This window comes from Leopardus geoffroyi, chromosome C2 (assembly GCF_018350155.1).
Source record: "Leopardus geoffroyi isolate Oge1 chromosome C2, O.geoffroyi_Oge1_pat1.0, whole genome shotgun sequence".
Taxonomy (NCBI): Eukaryota; Metazoa; Chordata; class Mammalia; order Carnivora; family Felidae; genus Leopardus; species Leopardus geoffroyi.
Window position 1 is genome coordinate 142,513,407 of NC_059333.1, and position 19,778 is coordinate 142,533,184.

General features: G+C 39.4%; 1 long non-coding RNA gene across 2 annotated transcripts in view; it reads left to right on the forward strand.

Moving 5' to 3' along the window:
* The first annotated feature begins 911 nt into the window (after positions 1-911).
* The window catches only part of LOC123575709, a 261,519-nt gene continuing 242,652 nt past the window's right edge, over positions 912-19,778 (forward strand). The window contains exon 1 of one of the 2 annotated variants that reach the window (XR_006700948.1): positions 912-993. This is a non-coding gene — a long non-coding RNA (uncharacterized LOC123575709). The remainder of the gene's footprint in view (positions 994-19,778) is intronic. The other variant, XR_006700947.1, reaches the window with a different exon arrangement.

Genomic DNA, 19,778 nt, shown 5'->3' on the forward strand with positions numbered 1-19,778 from the left:
GAGAGAGCGAACAGGGGAAGGGCAGAGAGAGAGGGAGACACGAAGTCCGAAGCAGGCTCCAGGTTCTGAACTGTCAGCACAGAGCCTGACATGGGGCTTGAACTCACAAAAGTGAGTTCATGACCTGAGCTGAAATTGGATGCATAACTGACTGAACCACCCAAGTGCCCCCAGGGTGTTCTATGTATAGTATCATGTCATCTGCAAATAGTGACTGTTGTAAATTTTCCTTTCCAATTTGGATGGCGTTTATTTCTTTTTCTTGTCTGATTGCTGCAGCTAGGACTTCCAGTGCTATGTTGAATAAAAGTAGCGAGAACGGCCATCCTTGCATTTCTAGCAGGGGGCACCTAGGCAGGGCAGGAGGAGCAATGGGCAGGTGCAGGCTGGGGAGTTCTGGGGTGTTTTGTTTTGCGTGGGGGTGCCTCTACTTGGTTTTTTATCTGTCTCTGTGGATTGATATACAGTTCTAGCTGATTAGTTATCAGTTTCAGATCATTTTAATTTCTTCACACTTTTATTTAGATTAGAAGAGGTTAGGTCTAATATCCTGTTCCTTTACCTTACATTTCAGAAATTGTATATACTTGCCAGAGATTCCTATTTAATCTTTGCTTTTGCTTCTTCCCTTCCTGCATGCCTATGCTAAGATTGATACTACCCCAGTAAAATGGCTTCCTCAAGGATTACTGCTAAAGTTAATTTGTGCATTATCATTACTTAATCTGCAGCATAGTCTGTGTGCTCTTTGATTTACAACACTCTGCATTCTATTGTTGCATCTGAAGTGATGCCTGCAAATGTTTTTATGATTTCATTACATGAGAGATTGTAGACTAATTTTTAATTTACCTCTTAGTGTTCCCATAAGATTGTCATACTATAGAATGAAACTCAATTCTTTGTTTAATTCCAGCTGTCAACTGGGAACCAGGCAAACAATACACTACTGGAAGTGAATTAGCACATCTGCCTAGAGTCCCTTAGTTAATGGTAAGTCACTAACACAAAGTTTTTTAATAAATTGAAATTACAAGTTGCACTGCAGACCATTTATATTTCTACCCTGTGTTGCATGTAAAATATGAACCAATACACAGGAATCTGTGTCTCCACATTAATGGCCCGTATTTGTTACAAAGGGCCACCAAGCAACTTTTAATAGTACCGTTTGTCCAAGGCTACTTTTCCTCTCTAAACAAAGGACGATCGTGCTTTCCAAACAAAACTCAGGACACACTGACTGAGAGAATTGTAGTTTTGAGAACAAGGAGAAAACATTATCAGAAGAATTCCAGCTCGTGTGGTCATGATAGCTCTTAAAATGATGTGTTGTGTCTTCCTACTTCTCATTCTGTTTCAGTGCATGCTGCTGCTGCTATTTGAGCTAAGTCGTTACCTGTTTCACTTCTAAGGCTAGACGTTTCCCAGATAATGATGATGTGAGTTCAAGAAAGTAGAAGCTAGGTCATTTAAGAAAAATGTAACTTTTTCTAAAAGCTAACACAGAGAAACTGCCATATATAAAAACAGAGATGAACTTTACATTAGAAAACCAGTTCTAATTTTAACACATTGTGATTCCAACCTGTTTGATTCTAGACTCTGTACTCTAATTCTGATGTCAAGCAGCAAAATAGGGGAAGGAAGCAAGCATAACTTGACCACTCTGAGCCTTAGTTTCTTTTTCTATAAAAGAAAAGTAACAGTACCTCATGGCTTTGCTGTATACAGGGATTGAATTAGATAATGTATGGTAAAGCAATGTATACACAAAAGACAATCTGTCCATTTTTTCCCCTCCTTCTGTCTAGCCCCATCCTTCATGGGAGGTGATTGGTTTATGTAGATTTCAAAAACTTAGTTGTGATAGCAAAATTATAATTAAACAGATGGGATTTCCAGATGTGCCCAAATGTCAATGAAGCCAATATTTAAGCAGGGCTCTCATGGACTGAATTATAATTCCATAAGCCTCGGATAATTGAGAATTGACTGTAAAGTGAGAATCACTGTATGTTTTGCATTATGTCCCTGCATTAACAGGGACTGAAAAACTGAAGGTTTAGAGGTAAGTGAAATAGCCTGGCACCTGTAATATTTAAGGTGGAAGATAACAACGTTAACAAACAGCATAGTGCTGGTATTAATTGTTTGAGAAAGGTCTGATTTATCTCTCTGGAAAATTCCCTGCTGTTAATGACAATTATCACCAGAGTATGGATTCTCTAAGGTGTTCAGTAATTGCTCAATTATCTCTAATGCTCATGCTCCATCCTGGCCTTTTAATATAGACTGTTCCACATTTTCAATTGTTCCAGGCTGTACCCAAATCTCAGGTATTTGCAGCAACAGGCATTATAGAGACAGTGCAGGTCAAACTCCCCAGATAATCCTAAATTTCATTTTAACTTTCAGATTCTTCCTCCACCAAACTTTTCGTTAGAATATCAAAGGCAGTGGATGGGAGAAACGGTGCATTTCTGAGTCTACTAGAGGTGATAATTGTAAATGACATGGCCTCAATATTACAGGCTATAGATAGAGGTAATTTTCAAAATCATTCCTTTAACTCCAGGTACTGATTATCTACTGCTATATAATAAGCCACTCCAAAACATACAACTTAAAATAACAATTTATTATTATCTCTCATGGTTTTGTGTATCAGCCAGGCTCAGCTTGGGGTCTCTCATGCAGTTGAAGTCAAACAGAGGCTGAGGCTGAAGGTTCAGTTGAGCCGGAATGTCACGTGGCTAGCAGTTGATGCTGACTGCTGAGAGCTCAGCTGGGCCTCCCATGTACTTACCCATGAACTTTCCAAGTTCTCAGAGGAGTAGCCCCAGAGCCACCTTCTAAGAGGCTCAGGTGGGGGCTGCAAGGCTTCTTTTTTTAAATGTTTATTTACTTATTTTGAGAGAGAGAGAGAGAGAGAGAGAGAGAGAGAGAGAGAAAACCAGCAGGGGAGGGGCGGAGAGAGAGAAAAACTCCCGACGTGGGGCTTGAACTCATGAAACTGTGAGATCATGACCTGAACTGAAACCAAGAGTCAGACCCTCAACTGACTGAGCCACCCAGGTGCCCCTGCAAGGCTTCTTCTAATCTTGTCTTAGAAGTCCCAGGGTGTCACTTCTGCCACATTCTATGGGCTGAGCAGGTCACAAAGGCCACCCTCAGGTAGAGTGATGAGACTTCACTTCTTGATGGGGAAATGGCAGGATCACATTGCAGAAGAGCACATTTGATGGGAGATACTGTGGTAGCCGTCTTTGGAAAATACAATCTGCTACACTCAGTTCATCTATTCCTGTTCATCTGCCAACACAGCTCACCTGTATCAGGGATGCTTCTGGGCTCCAGCTTGTTTAGTTACTTTCTTCAATTACTTGTGAACACAGAACAAGTCACAATTACTAAAATGCATAGAGGAAGTCAGAGGGTATTAGTGTCACAGATAAATCATGTTTATTTCACAAACCAGATTTTGCATTCTTGTTCTTGGTGCCAGTGTCTTTTTTTTTTTTTTTTGATTAATTTTTTTAATGTTTATTTTTGAGGAGAGAGAGAAATAGAACATGAGCAGTGGAGGGGCAAAGAGTGAGGGAGACACAGAATCCAAAGCAGGCTCCAGGCTCTGAGCTGTCAGCATAGAGCCCAATGCAGGGCTTGAACTCATGAACCGCAAGAACATGATCTGAGCTGAAGTCAGCTGCTTCACCGACTGAGCCACCCAGGTTCCCCCTTGGTGCCAGTGTCTTGATCAATATGATATTCACAATTCTGTATTTATATCTACTTTGACCATTAAAATCCTTTAGTCTTCCTCACTTCTGCTTTGACCTTTTTGTGTTAAAAATGCTTGACTTACTCCTGATCCCTGATATCCAAGACACCTCTGTTTTCAATGTTTGGCTTTTAGACCTTTGGATTATGCCTGACAACTGCTAGCTTATGTTCTAAAGCTTCTGCCTTTACCTCTTGGCTTACAGATAATTGTCTCTGATGTAGTGGAAACCTTCACATAAGCCCCGCTTCTGCCCAGTCCTCTTCAGGCTTTAATTTTATTACCTTGATCCTGTTCGTGTCCACCTCCATCAGGTTGGAGGTATATTTATGCCTATAATCTGAATTTTTCCTTTCAGTGAAAAACAAAGACTCCTTGCCACACAACTTTTGGTGTCAGTGCCTTAAGGCTTCCTAATGTCTTCAATCTTTGACACCTCCTATATTCTTAGGCTGTTAGTCTCTCCAGAGTTTGATGTTTCTGTATTTGAATGACTCAGGAGATATATTTTCTCTATTCTCAGTATTTAGTGTGTTTCAGCAACGATTCAACAAAAGCTTCTGTTACTCATTTAACATATTGATGGAGATACTTTTAGGAATGGAGGTAGGGGAAATCCCAAGGGTTTGTGTAAGTGTTTTAACAGACTGAAAATAACGGAGGCAAATGGAACATAATTGGATAAATGCTCAGAATCTATAACCTGTACTGACTCTTCATGGGTTTCGAACCTTGGATGGGATGGGAGTTAAAGTCTGTTGGTAATTACAAACTAGGTTTTTTTCCCCCCAGGAGTTTTCATTTTGGTAGTTTTGTATTAAATTTCTTTATACTTGCATCATCTAAAGTCTCTATTTTGTATAGATAGAAATTATTGTGTAGAATGTCTTTTCTAATTTGGGAAAACTGGAAATTTTTACCTTATTAGATAACAGTTTTATTGACCTTCTTTTAATTTTACATTAAATTTTAAAGGTTTTTTTTTAATTTATCATCTGCCACGTCTTAGTCCATAGTAGGAGTCTGTGAAAATGTTGGTGAGGGGCATCGTTAAGACAAATAGTCCTTGCCCTCAGTGATTTTTGGTGCAATATAAAGGGTAATATGCTTATCCAAATAGTCAGGATACAAGCACTGTATTGATGTTTGTTATTGAGAAATACAATTTTTGTTAGGTACTTTGAGAAATAGGCTGTAATTTGCTGGGGACGATGGAGACTAAAAAGCACATTCCAGGTGTAAAGAATGGATTGAATAAAGGTAGAGAGGCAGGTCCATACAGGTCCTTTTAGAAGAATGGTAACTAGATGGGTTTTGATAGGATAAAAGATAAATTTAGGGAAATAATGGGCTATATTAGATTTGAACCATTTGGAAATGGCTTTGAATGTGTTGAGGGCATCTGTATTATTCTGTAGGCAGTGACGGCTACTGAAAAATTTTCTGCCACGTTAGGCCACTTGTCCAATTAACTCAAGTTGGGAAAGGTATTCACAGTGCATTTGTGGTGGGGAGCTTCAGGAGTTCCAAAGAGTAGTGGCAGAATTGGCTTGCTGAAATCTTGCAGTGTTATAGCATGTATGGTTTGGCCTTGATGGCAGTGAAGGATGCTGGGAGATTGAGCTAGTAGGAAAGGGTAGGAATTGAGAAAACTCAGGTCTAGGTGAACTAATGTGGAAATAGAGCTGGCCTTGAGAGAAAGGTCCACAGCCTGAATATCAGAGAACAAAGGGAAGTGTCAATGAGTTTCTTGATCCTAGAACGCCTTACTTCTAGAAAACTTCAAACAGCATGAAAACAGAGTCAATTGGGAGGCACCACCTTATTCTTGGTAGGTTTATCCAATTTGAAATAGGACCCCAAGCAGAGGCTGTAGATATAGAATCAGTCTTCAACTAGTGGTGGAAGGTTCTAGTAAGGATCAGTTCATTTGGAGAATTCTAACTAAAAGGTAGAGTCCAGGCACATGACTCATGGTGGTTAAGTGTTGGGATTTTGCAGTCAGGTGACCTAGGTTCATATATTAATTGAGCCATTTTTTTAGCTGTTGAATCTTGGGCATATTCCTTCACCTTTCTGAATTTTGTTTCTCTTTTCTGTTAATGGAGAAAGTGTCCATGTCATAGATTTATCGTGAGGATTAGATGATATAATTTCACACAGTGCCTGGTACATTCCAAGCATTCAGTAAATGTTTAGCGTGCTGGCTTGTCTGCTGTCGAATCAGCATCAGTACTACCCCCTCGAAAGTTCTCTGCATGCTGTAGGAGAAGCTGGAGATTTCACTTCCCATACTCTCCTTCTGTCTTTAAATCTTGGTTATGGTGTTTCCAAGAGAAACACTTGGGTGAGATTTGGAAGGTAAGAGAAGAAAGCCCCAGTCTTTGGAGGCTGTGCAGCTGGAAACACAGACAGAGAAATTCCTAGAGCTTTCCAGCGAGCCCTGAAGAACCACGCACATTAGTGCTGCAGGCCGAGGTGACTAGTGGTAGCTTTGCCAGCCCTCTCCCACCTGTCTCTTCTAGCAGGTGTGTTAACTTCTAAATGCCTGTATTAAAATACTTCTACCAGGAATACACAGAGTAGCTTCTGTTTTTCCTAGTCAACCTTGGTATAAGTAGCTATTGTTGTTATTAATCCTGCAAGGTAGGGCTTGTGCTCCAGAAAGGGGAAGTGGAGGGCAAATTAGGAAACCAGGGTGGAAGCTTATTCGCAGGTCAGATGCTGGAGCAATGGGCCTAATGTTGGTGGACAAGGAGCTCCTCAATGCTCCTTTCAGCCCAGGCACCAAATTAACTATAACCATAGCTTGGGTACTGGCTGATGGACTGTAGCATGGTAAGGACTGTAGTATGGTTGTCCACTGACAACCTCTTGTCAGCCTCTTGCCTTGTCCAGAGGCAAGAGAAGGAAGTTTACTTAAGACAATGGGAAGCATTTGAAACAGAGGACCAGGCTACGGCAAAAAAAGCAAGGACAGGAATGTGGGGGAAAGGTGTCAAATCCTGGAGGAGCCTCCAAGTAAGTGTCAACATTGGGGTCAAGAATCAGAAACATCACAAATGGAATAGGAAAACAGGAAGCTTTGTGCTAGGAAGGTGGGGCTGGAAAATAGCTAACAGTGCCAGCATGCGTGTGATGTTTCTTCTCATGGGGTGGGTGGGGCTGTGATGTGTATATGGAACACCTAAAGTCTAGGGACCAAGTGTGGAGTGGATTGGAAAGCCACATTGTTTAGGGCAGTAAGATGAAACTTAGAGCCTGCTGGATGATGTTTCTTAGACTAATCATACACTGGAAACCTTGATAAGAACTGACTCAGGGCTGGGCAGGGCTTGCAGGGCCCCTGTACCGGGGTGGGATGAGTTAAGGCAAGGACCAGCACGCAGCAGATCCAGGGCTCAGGCTTTGTGATGGCCAGTTAGGGGATCCTTCTGTGGCTCCACAGATGTTGGAACACATATATTGAAGGAATATAAAATAAAACTTGAAATTATGTAGGTTACTTGTCACTTTTTATAGACGGCACTACAAAATTTATCGATTGCATTTCTAAGAAAATAGCATCTCATTTTGTGCTTCTCCTCAGCATTTTCTAGTGTAATGCTCGGAGAATCATCCATAGACATTTTTCACTGAACACAGACTCTGAATTTATTATAAAATGTCATTCATTTTTATTTTAAAGATGACACTTGCCCAGAAGGTCTAACAATTTTTACTGCTACTCTTTGTGAATCTGAGAGTTCTGTTTTCTTTCAACTAACTGACGTTTAGTCAATTAGCTTTCTTGTGGAGTTTTCCAATAAACATTATTGGAAAAATATTTTTATGAGAAAATATTCAAATACATTTACAAGTACATAAAAAAAAGAGGCTTGTATGAGCGACTCAGCGTCAATATCTTCCACATTTACTTTCGTTCTTTTCTTTGAAGAAATAGGTGTTGTGCCTCTCCTTAATGCCAGTGCTCTCTCCCTACTCCCCAGAGATACACACTATACTTAAGTTGGTCATTAGCTTTTATGCAGCTTTCATTAAAAAAAAAAAAAAAAATATATATATATATATATATATATATATATATATCTGTACAAAATACTATTTTGTTTTGAAACAAATTAGATCAAACTGTTCTACAACCAGATTTTTTCCTCTCAACTTTGTTTGCCAGATTTATATATATATATATTTTTTTTTTAATTTTTTTTTTCAACATTTATTTATTTTTGGGACAGAGAGAGACAGAGCGTGAACGGGGGAGGGGCAGAGAGAGAGGGAGACACAGAATCGGAAACAGGCTCCAGGCTCTGAGCCATCAGCCCAGAGCCCGACGCGGGGCTCGAACTCACGGACCGCGATATCGTGACCTGAGCTGAAGTCGGACGCTTAACTGACTGCGCCACCCAGGCGCCCCTAAATATTACGGTACCTTTAGCTCCTGTTCATTTATTTGTCCCACTCCATGGTATTCCATATTACTGAACAATGACTTGTTCATTTTCCTTTTATGGATATTTAGATGGTCTCTGTCTTACGTTTTTTAAATACTATTATGAGCCATATTGCAATGAAAGACCATGTATGTGTATACGGAACAGCTAAACTTCAGGGACCAAGCGTGGGGTGGGTTGGGAAGTACATGCACACACACCTATCTTTTGTCTCTTCTTGTGCATATATGTATGAGAGTTTCAGTGCATATATCTAGGGAATTGCTCAATAAGAGAAATCACATCTGCAGTTTTATTAGATGTCGCCAAATTACTTTTCAAGTCGTTATACCATTTTCTCTTCTACCAGCAGTGTGTGTATGAGAATTCCTGTTTTTCTTCTTACTCTCTAACACCTGGTATTTTCAGACTTGTTACTTTCTGCTGGTTTGATGGGTGTGAAATAGTCTCCTCTTGATGTTTTAATTTGAATTGCCTTCACTACTAGTGAGGCTGAGTGTCCTTTCAAATATATGGTTCTGTTCATTTTCTTTGGTGCCGGGTAGTTTGTCTCTTATTGATTTAGAACACTTCCTTTGATATTCTGGATATTGATCTTTTATTGGTTATATATTATCTTCTCCCGCTATAGGTCTCATGTTTTAACTTTAAAAAAAATTTTTTTTTTTCAACGTTTATTTATTTTTGGGACAGAGAGAGACAGAGCGTGAACGGGGGAGGGGCAGAGAGAGAGGGAGACACAGAATCGGAAACAGGCTCCAGGCTCTGAGCCATCAGCCCAGAGCCCGACGCGGGGCTCGAACTCACGGACCGCGAGATCGTGACCTGGCTGAAGTCGGACGCTTAACCGACTGCGCCATCCAGGCGCCCCATCATGTTTTAACTTTTTAAAGTGACGCTGTTTGGGACACAGACACTTTGGATTTTTGATCAATTTTACCCCTAATGATTTGTACTGTGTCCAACATCATAAAAGTGTTTTCTTGTATTTACTTCTCAAAGTTTTGACTTTGAGATAACTAGTCGTTTCCATGGTTATTAACCTAGAGCATTTATTAATTAGCCCTTCCTGGTTTATAGGGATATCTCTGTCATATACCAAGTTTCAGTATGAAGATATGTCAGTTTCCGAGCTTCCTTTTCTGCCTCATTGGTACTTTTTCTCCATTCCTGCATGAGCCTCACACCATTTTAATTACTAAGGCTTAATAGTAAGTCTTTATATTAACTTATCATTTTGTAGAAGAGAAGTTACCTTTTCCTTGAAGATGGGGTAATGTGCCTATAAAATTGTGAGGGACTTGAGTCCTCTTTTGGTAAAGATTTTGAAAAATTAAAACCATTTCTTCAATGGCTGTTTATTCAGGAATTCTTTTTCTTATTTTTCTTGAGCCAATTTTGATATTTTTATGCTGTTCTAGGAAATTATCCATTTTATCTAACTTAAATTTATTGGTATAATCTTGTTTATATTCTTATTAATTCTGGAAGATCCAAGCAGTTATCTTTGAGAGTATTACTTCTTCACCATATCCTTTATTCTATTCTTCTGGCACTACTATCAGGTATTTCTTTGAGTCTCTCTCTGTCTCTGTGTTTCTCTCACTCTTTTTCTCTATCCACACAGATATAGGTATTTTTAAAACCCCACTGTGGATGCCTGGGTGGCTTAGTTGGTTGAGCATCCAACTCTTGATCTCAGCTCAGGTCTTGATCTCAGGGTCATGAGTTAAAGCCCTGTGCTGGGCTCAGCACTGGGCACAAAACCTACTTAAAAACAAAGAAGCAGGGGCGCCTGGGTGGCTCAGTCAGTTGAGCATCCGAGTTCGGCTCAGGTCATGATCTCGTGGTCCGTGAGTTCGAGCCCCGTGTCGGGCTCTGGGCTGTTGGCTCGGAGCCTGGAGCCTGCTTCCGATTCTGTGTCTCCCTCTCTCTCTGCCCCTCCCCCGTTCATCCTCTGTCTCTCTCTGTCTCACAAATAAATAAATGTTAAAAAAAAATTAAAAGAAAAACCAAACAAGCCAAACAACCTTTGTTTCTCAGTGCTCCATTCTGAGTGAATTCTTTAGACTACCTTCCAATTTGCTAATTCGTTTTTCCCTTTGGGTCCACGTAGGGCTTTATCTAGTCTATTCACTGTGATTTAATTTTAGTGTTTTTAAGTTTACTTTTACTAATTTCTGTTTACCATCATCTGTTCTTATTTTCTTACAGACTGCTTTGGATTTAGGATTTCTTGCTTATTTTTATGAATGTCATTACTTTGTCTCTTTAAGCATACCGAACAGTTTGTTTGTCGTAAATCCATATTCTGATTTATGGACTTTCTGTCTTTGCTATAGTTTTATTTATGTATTTTGGTCTTAAGGTTTTGCAGGCTCATCATGTATTGAAGGCTGTCTCTTGCTCTGTACTCCATTCTTCCTGTTTAGCAGTTTTGTGCTTACACTTACTTTCCCACCTGACTATCCCCGGGCCTCTGACTCAGAACCATGTCTCATATTGGTGGTTCCCAACACTTGTCCCTCAGTGATGGTAGGGCTAGTGGAGAATCTGTCACCAAGTTATGGGTAGTTTGGCCTCAGCATCTTGCTGCAAGATGGTAGGTATATTCATCTGCCTCTTTAGGCATGAGGCTCATATAAGTAGCAACCACAGACAGTGGTTAGCAGAAATCTCTTCTCCCTCTTTTCAAGAGTGTAGGGACCCAACACCAACCTGTTTCCCAACGGGAGCCAAATTCTGAGACTCTTCTGTCTGCTTATGTATGTGGAGAATCTGATGTCCTCCTCATTACTGAATGTTTCTGTGCCATTTGCTCTTGGAGTTACTTATTTCAGTTTTGCATTATTCACATTTGAAAATATTCTTTTAAAATATTTTACTTATCATTGTTTTATGTTTGAAACACACAAAATCCTCAAAACATAAACATAAGGAGACAAGGAGAACAAACTAATATTAAAAACTGAAATCCAGGGCACCTGGGTGGCTCAGTTGGTTAAGCGTCTGACTTTGGCTCAGGTCGTGATTTTATAGTTTGTGAGTTCGAGCCCTGTGCTGACAGCTCAGAGCCTGGAGCCTGCTTTGGATTCTGTGTCTCCCTCTCTCTTTGCCCCTCCCCCGCTAGCACTCTGTCTCTCTCTTTCTCAAAAATAAATAAACCTTAAAAGAAAAAACTTAAAAAAACGCAAAAAACCTAAATCCTTCTAAAAATAGTTTAAGGCTAACTCACACTTATTAAAAAAATTTTTTTATGTGTATTCATTTTTGAAAGACAGAGAGAAACAGAGAACAAGCAGGGGTGGGGTGGAGGACACAGAATTTGAAGCAGGCTCCAGGCTCTGAGCTGTCAGCACAGAGCCCAACGTGGGGCTCAAACTCAGGAACCGTGAGATCATGGCCTGAGCCAAAGTCAGACGCTCAAGCTTAACCGATTGAGTCGCCCAGGCACCCCTAACTCACACTTATTTTAATAGCAGACTTTCAGCCTTTCTTTCTTGTTTGTCTTTCTATGGTGATTAAGGGGTTGACTAGTCTTATAGTTACTTACTCATTTTTATCTTTGTGTTTGAACTTCATTTTCCCACATAGTGTAATATCGTTCAATGGTTCAAACAAGTAATTTAGGCTCAAGAATTATTTAAGCATTGTAGTTCTAGTGTAGAGGGAATTTTTTGCTGGTTTAATCAAGAAAAAAATTGTGAGGTTTCTTTTATAAATTTAAGGTAGTTCTCAGCTCACTCTTACAGCCACTATTATTTGCATTGTTTTCGTCTTAGATTGTATAATGGGAAATTTCAGCTTCCAGCCCAAAAAACAACGTATTAATAAGGATTAAATGAGGAAATTTATGTTAAAACATTTTGTAAATTTTAAAGCCCTGTGCAAGTGTGAGTTAATTGTTATCAGTTTTATGCAAATTATTCTCTTTTTCGATTTATGCATGAAGGCTGTTTTAATAGATTTTGTTCTGTAGAACAAAAGTTCTGTTTCTAAGTCATAGAAGAGTGTATGAATTATCCCGGTTTGCATTTTAATACTATCATTAAAGCTTAATTGACAATTGCTAATGTCTTCCTAAGCAGTGAGTCAGTCGATCATAAACTCAAGACCGTGGGTACTCATAGTCCCCAAATTAATTGTCTTTAGATTGAAGAACTGGATATTTCAGCAATTTTTGCAATAATAGAATTAAAACATGCTAGAACTGTGAGGACCTTGGAGATTGAGCATTGATAAACTAAAGTAGTTTTGTTTTGATCAGGCCAATCGCCAGTGGTTATTCCCATTAAAATCTAAGTCGCAAAAATATAGCCAAAGAAATTGTGACCTTGTTCTTAGCACTGTGGTCTTTTTAGATCCAACACGGCTCGGTAGCACTTTCCAGAACCTTATTAGACCCGTGCTTCACTTCGAGTCAGGACAGGGCACCACCTCGAGTATTGAGCCAGTCATGTAATGAGCTTCTTCTGGTACTTTGTCAGCTAAAACTTTTTGGAAGGGGTCTGTGATAGACCAATTTAATGAAAACAACTGCTTTTTAGAGCTCCCATTTGCAGCAAAATTGTGGTGTATCATTAAGATTTACCTTCTTTCTATTGGACTTCAAGATGGGTGTGATTTCTACAACATGCTGTTGTGGTTTTGAACTGTTGCCTGATCTCAGCCATACAGAGAGGTTTGTGCTGAGATTTGAAGCAGGCCTCACATTTCCATGTGTTCTCTTAGGGTCACATTTGTAGGCTTTCTTTGAATGATTATACAGTGTCCTTTCCTATTTCTTGGGCTTTTGAAATTTTGTATGTCTTTCACCAACAAAAGGAAAAATTCAGTCTTCCATAACTTGTCTTGTTATTTAAATCATTCTCACATACTTGAATGCCTGTGGCAAAATAAGGTAATGACTGTGATGGCAGCTTTATATACTTCCTCAGAATGCAGCAAGTCTGTTTAATTGTATGTGCCTAATACCTCTCAGTTATTAGCACTACTGGGAAATAGGTGGGAAGCAGTGGTCTAGAGAATCCAAGCATCAATTATTATTATTTTTTTTTGTGGTAAAATACACATAACACAGAATTTGCCATTTTACTTATTCTTATGTATTCAATTCAGTAGCATTAAATACATTCATAATGTGTAATTATCACCATTATCTGTTTCCAGAACTTTTTTATTTTTTTAAATGTTTATTTGTTTTGAGAGAGAGAGTGAGCAAATGTGAGGGGGGGAGGGGCAGAGAGACAGAAGGAGAGAAAATCCCAAGTGGGCTCCTTGCTGTCATCACAAAGCCCATCCTAGGCTCAAACTCACAAACTCTGAGATCATGACCTGAGCCCAAATCAAGAGTCTGATGCTTAGCCTACTGAGCCACCCAGGCACCCCTAGAACTTCTTTATTATCCCCAACAGAAACTGCTCATTAATCAATAACCCCCTTTCCCCTGTGTTCCCAGCCCCTGGTAACCACTCTTCTACTTTATGTCTTGATGAATTCGACTGTTGTAGGTAGCATATTTCTATGGACTGAATGTGTTCTCCCAAAATTCGTATGTTGAAGCCCTAATCCCTGATGTGATGGTATTTGGAAGTGGGGCCATTGGGAAGTAGTTAGGCTATGAGGGTGGAAACTTCATGAATGGGATAGTATCCTCATAAGAAGAGACGTGAGAGGTTGTCTTTCTCTCCATATGTGAGAACATAGCAAGTAGCAAGAACACAGAAGTCCGTAAATCAGGAAGAGAGCCCTCACCAGAACCTAGCCATATTGGCACCCTGATCTCAGACAACTTGAACTTCCAGAAATATGAGAAATACATTTCTGTTGTTCAAGCTACCCAGTCTATGGCATTTTATTAAAGCAGACTGAGCTGACTGAGACACACATTAAAATGGAATCACACAATATTTATCCTTTTGTGTCTGGTTTATTCCACTTAGCATAATGTTTTCAAGGTTCATCCATGTTGTATCATGTGCCAGACTTGTATTCCTTTTTAAACTGAACAATATTCTGTTGTATACCATATGTTATCCATTTGTCTGTTGATGTAAACTTGGGTTGGGTCTAACTTTTGGCTATTGTGAATAATGCTACACTGAACATTGTACATATGTGTTTGAGTCTCTGCTTTCAGTTTGGATATATACCTGGTATTGGCATTGCTGGATTATATGGTAATTCCATGTTTAACTCTTTGAGGAACTTCCAAACTGTTTTCCACAGTGGTTGCACTGTTTTATTCCACACTAGCAATGTACAAAGGTGCTATTTCTTCACATCCTTGCCAACACCAGTTATTTTCCTAATGGATATGAAGTGGTGTCTCATTGTGTTTTTAATTCATTTTCCTAATGGCTAGTGATGTGGAGAATAAATTATTATTTTGATTTGGACTGTATGTTGGGGTCCCTTTATCTGTAGAATTATCTTGTTAACCAAATGATACATGTAGAAATAATGTTGTATTATAAAGGTTTAATTTCTTAATGAAAATGTAAAAAAAATTTGTATTTTGGTTCTGAGAGAAGGCTTCATTTTCAGGTATATTTCTGTCTTATTGATCATAGTTTTGAGATAGTCAACTTAGATATCATCACTGCTTGATACAACTGACACATCCACAAATAATTGCATATTCCTTTTTCTTCTAGAATCATATCTTTTTTTCAGTTTATTTATTTATTTTGAGAGAGAGACAGTGTGAGTAGGGGAGGGGCGGAGAGAGAGGATCCCAACCAGGCTCCATGCTGTTAGCACAGTCTGATGTGGGGCGTGAACTCACAAAACTGCGAGATCATACCTGAGCTGAAACCAAGAGTTGGACGCTTAACTGACAGAGCCACTCAGGTGCCCCTAGAATCATATCTTAAATATGGTAGAGAAAATTTCCATTAGAAGAATTCTCGATGTAGACATAAAGTCACCTACTAATTTATTTGTTGTAATTCTGAAATGTGTACATTAATTTTGCTCTAAACGTCTATGATAAAATTTCCATCTCAGATACAATAGCAATGGAAAAAACAACAAGAGTCTTTGAAAATGGAATCATTATTCCAGCTACTAATGAGGGCTTCAAAAAAGTATAAGACTTGGTCTTGGATCTCATAGAGTTTGAAATTTTGGTTTGTAGTAGATTCTGTGATCGGAGACGGTGAAAGAACTTCAGATGATGATAGCAGTGACAAGGAGATTGGAAGCTGTGTCTTTAGTCTACGGGACATATTGATCCTCTTTAGGGTCTTTCTGGTATCTGAGGAATGTGCTTTGCATAGGTAATTGGTAAGTATCTGAGACTAAGAAAGATTGTTTAAATCTCAAGCAGACAGACACTGTTAGGTCTGCGGGCAGAATAGAGTCTCCTAATAAATATCCTTGGCCTACACACTCTTTAAGAGAAAATTTGAGCCACTTCCAGTCAACAGTGCTGCACGACAAACTTAAAAAGTTCATTAAGAGGGTAGATCTCCTGTTAAGTGTTATTCCCACAAAACAAAAAACCAAAGGACACAAGAAAGCTTTTGGAAGTGTTGAATATATCATTACCTTGTTGTGGTGTTGGTTTTGTCCATATATGCATGTGTCCAAACTCATCAAATTGTACAGTAAATATGTGAGCTATGTCAATCATAGCTCAACATATGTGACTTTTACAAAAAGAAAATTTGAGCCAACGTGTAAAAGCCAAGATATTTCGTATGGAAGCATAATGAAATATGCTTTTTGTTTGTTTGTTTGTTTCTCTTGAAAAACCAGAAGATCTAGCACTAGCACCTTTATTTCTGTACTCTTTATATTCTTATATTAGATTCTTTGTATTCTTTATATCAGATATATCTAATAAGATATCATGTCTGGATATTTTACATTTACATTTAAATTAATGAGCATTAATTGTAACTAAAAATTCACCTTCTCATTCACACTAGCACACATCAAGTACTCAATAGCCACCTGTGGCTGTTTGGCTATCATACTGGACAGTGCAGATATAGAATGTTTCCATCACTGTAGAAAGATCTCTTACACAGCACTGCTTTCGACGGTATATGCATTCTCTAGTGTGCCTCAGTTTTCACCAATCCCCAGTTTCTTATATTGATCTAATTCTCTCATTTATATTACCTTCTGTCCCTCACATTTGAATGTCTTACCCCTGATCTAAAAGAATTAGCCATGTAGGTTGCGATATACAGACACACTTAAATTATTCTGACTGAGAAGGCAGCAGAAGCTCCTTGAGAGTTGTTGAAGGAACTACTATTGATGCTGTCTGTCTCAGTTGTCATGACTTTCAGTACCAGAGGTCTTTAATTAGTTTCATCTTGCTGTTGTAACAAACTACCATAAATTGGGTGGGGTAAAACAGCAAACATTTATTACCTTAAAGTTCTGGAGGTCGGAAGTCTGAAATGCATCTCAATAGCTAAAATCAGGGTGATGGCGGGGGCACATTCATTCTGGAGGCTATAGGGTAGAATCCATTTCCTTGCCTTTTTCAGGTTCTAGAGGCTACCCATGTTCATTGCTTGTTGCTCCTTTCCATTTTCAAAGCCAGCAATGGTCAGCTGAGTTTTTCTTACATTGTAATTACATTGGGCCCACCCACGTAATCCAGGATAATCTTCCAGTCTCAAAATCCTTAACTTAATCAAATCTTCAAAGTTCCTTCTCTAGGTAAGACAACATATTCCCGGGTTCTAAAGACTATGGCATGGGCATTTTAGAGGCTCATTATTTGCCTATCACAAATTTCTTTGCTTTAATTGCTCTACCACAGTCTCCACTTTTCCTAAGCACTAACTAAGACTACAAGATGAGTCTGTTTAATGACTTGAACAAGATTTTATTTTATTTATTTATTTTTTAAATTTTTTTAACGTTTATTTATTATTGAGAGACAGAGAGAGACAGAGCATGAGCAGGGGAGGGGCAGAGAGAGGAGGAGACCCAGAATCCCAAGCAGGCTCCAGGCTCCCAGCTGTCAGCACAGAGCCCGACGTGGGGCTTGAACTCACAAACTGCGAGATCATGACCAGAGCTGAAGTCGGATGCTTAACCGACTGAATCACCCAGGCGCCCCCAAGATTTTAAAAGAAAGGCAAAGAAGTACAACCTATACCATGGTCCTAATGCTATCTCATTAAAAATATATTTTCGTTGTTTTTGTTGGAACTAGATGGATGGCATGTACACTATGTCTATTTTAGAAAGATGAATTATTTTGCAGAGACAGTATTATTTAGCATGGAGATGCTATGGTATTTGGGGGTTATTTCCCTTCTTAGAGAAGAGCCAAACAAAACACCGTTGCTGTAAAATGTTGGGCTAGGACCATTGCAACACACAAACTATGGAGACAGAGGCACTGAGGTAGGCAAATGGAGTCAGAAGATGATGTTCAAACATAGGTTGTCAAACCATGTGACTGTGTGTGCCTGGCAACTCATTTATCTTCCTTTTGTCTCTCTGGCAGGAGTAAAAAACCACGCTAAATTATAATTTAAAAAAATTAGAGAGGAAGTGTATACAGTTGCCTCCAGAAGAGAAATGCAGATGCAAAAGGCAGAAGGAAGAGGGGATGAGAGAGAGACAGAGAGAGAGAAGGAGGAGTGTGAGAGAAAATTAGAAGAGAGGTGAGCCAGCACAGATAAAGATTTTTATAGAGTTTCAGAAGGGAGGGGAGAGAAACTTTTGACTCTGTGCTGTGATGGTTAGTCTTATATGTCAATTTGGCTAGGCTGTCACATCCATTTGTTGAATTAAACATTAATCTAGATGTGTAGATTACTGTGTAGATCTGTCATAGCTATAGTTAATATCTGTAATTAGTTAACTTTAAGTAAAGGAGATAATGTTCAAATATGTGAGTGGGCTTCATCCAATTGTTGAAGGCCTTAAGAGCAAAAACAGCTTTCTTCAAGAAGAAATTCTGTCTCAACACTGCATCATGGTGTCTAAAACTTCCTGAGTTTCCAGGATTCTGGCTTGCCCTATAAATTTTAGACTTGCCAGCCTCCATGACAATGTGAGCCAGTTCCTTAAAATAAATCTATCACTAAATCTATTTCTCTCTTTTAACCTCTCCTACTGGTTCAGTTTCTCTGTAGAACCTTGACTAATACAACTACCAAGAGGTCTTTAGGGAGAATTGGGGACTGAGAGGTTTGGGGAGAATTTTTCTGAGACCTGTGAATGTCAGGACTCCTGTGGTTAGATTTGAACTTCTTTGTGTATGATGGCTTCTATGCTTTAAATTTTGAGATGGGGTTGAGGTTTGAGTTTCTAAAGTTCTACTCCAGAAATAGTCATCGTTCTTCTCAGAACGAAGTGAGAACCAAAATAGTTTATCCCCACTCGCAGTGGACAATATAAGCAGAAGCCACCACTTAATGTCTATATTAACATGACTTTGTTATTCCACTGTTTTAACTAGCATGCTTTATGTTATTAGGAGCCTCTTTCCAGGAAAATGATTTGATTGTTCATTATAAGAACATCCCCCAAATCTCATTAACTCTTCAGTGGAAAGCATCAATGGGTAGTTTGCACACTAAGGTTCTTGGGATTTCTCACTATAAAATCCCCCCTTTGCTGTTTCCATCAATACTGAACTGTTGTAGTACAATCCTTGCTCAACTCAAATCAACTCCCCATAGCAAAAGGTCCTCCGTAAACCAAATTTTCAATGCTCAATAAATTCTGATGTTCCTTCCCTGATCAACTTCCCACCCTGACAGTGTCAGAGTTCTGCGGAGAGGGTTCTCTTCCTTATCATGATGAGCAGGGAATTCAGCTTTATCTTAGCAACAGGCTGTGCTGGTTTTATTGAGGGAGCCAACCATCCACAGAGGGGAGGAGATGATGAACCCGTTACTCCCAGACATAAGTTACATAATTACACTTTTTGTCTGCAGGCAGGATCACTTTCTCATTCATCTTGTGTTCCTATAGGCTTATGAATTAGAGATTGCCACCCCTTTATGAATAGCTTTTGTCCCATACTCTGTCCTCTTTGTTACCTACCCTCATGGGCAGAAAGGTTAGTGAGCATGACAGCTGAGCCTGAAGAGATGCATATGTTCTCTCCATTTCTGCTGCTGTTTGGTGAGTAGGCAAGCCCTGGTAGGCCTATTGGCCCCCAGACTGGGTGAATAAATTGATCCAACTCAGAAGGAGGTAATAGGAAGCTTGGTTTCATCCTCCGGTTGGATCTGTGCCTTCTAATGCAGCTTTGCTAGCAACAAAGCTGACATTTTGACCCCTGCCTGACTCCTGTATCTGTTTTAATTGTTTTAGAATTCACAGAGGGAAGGGATGTGATTGGCATTCTTCTTATTTGTTCTTGTAGCAGATCCAGCCTGCCTGCAATACTTATCCTCTCTGAGTTAGCGTCCCCGTCATCACCGAATGGATGACACGGACAAGCTGTAAGTGTTAAAGAGGTACAGATGTTAAGTCACTTCCAGCTGGAATGGTCAGGAAGAACTTTGTGGAAGAGATGATATTTGAGTTGGCCCTGAAGGGACAGTTCC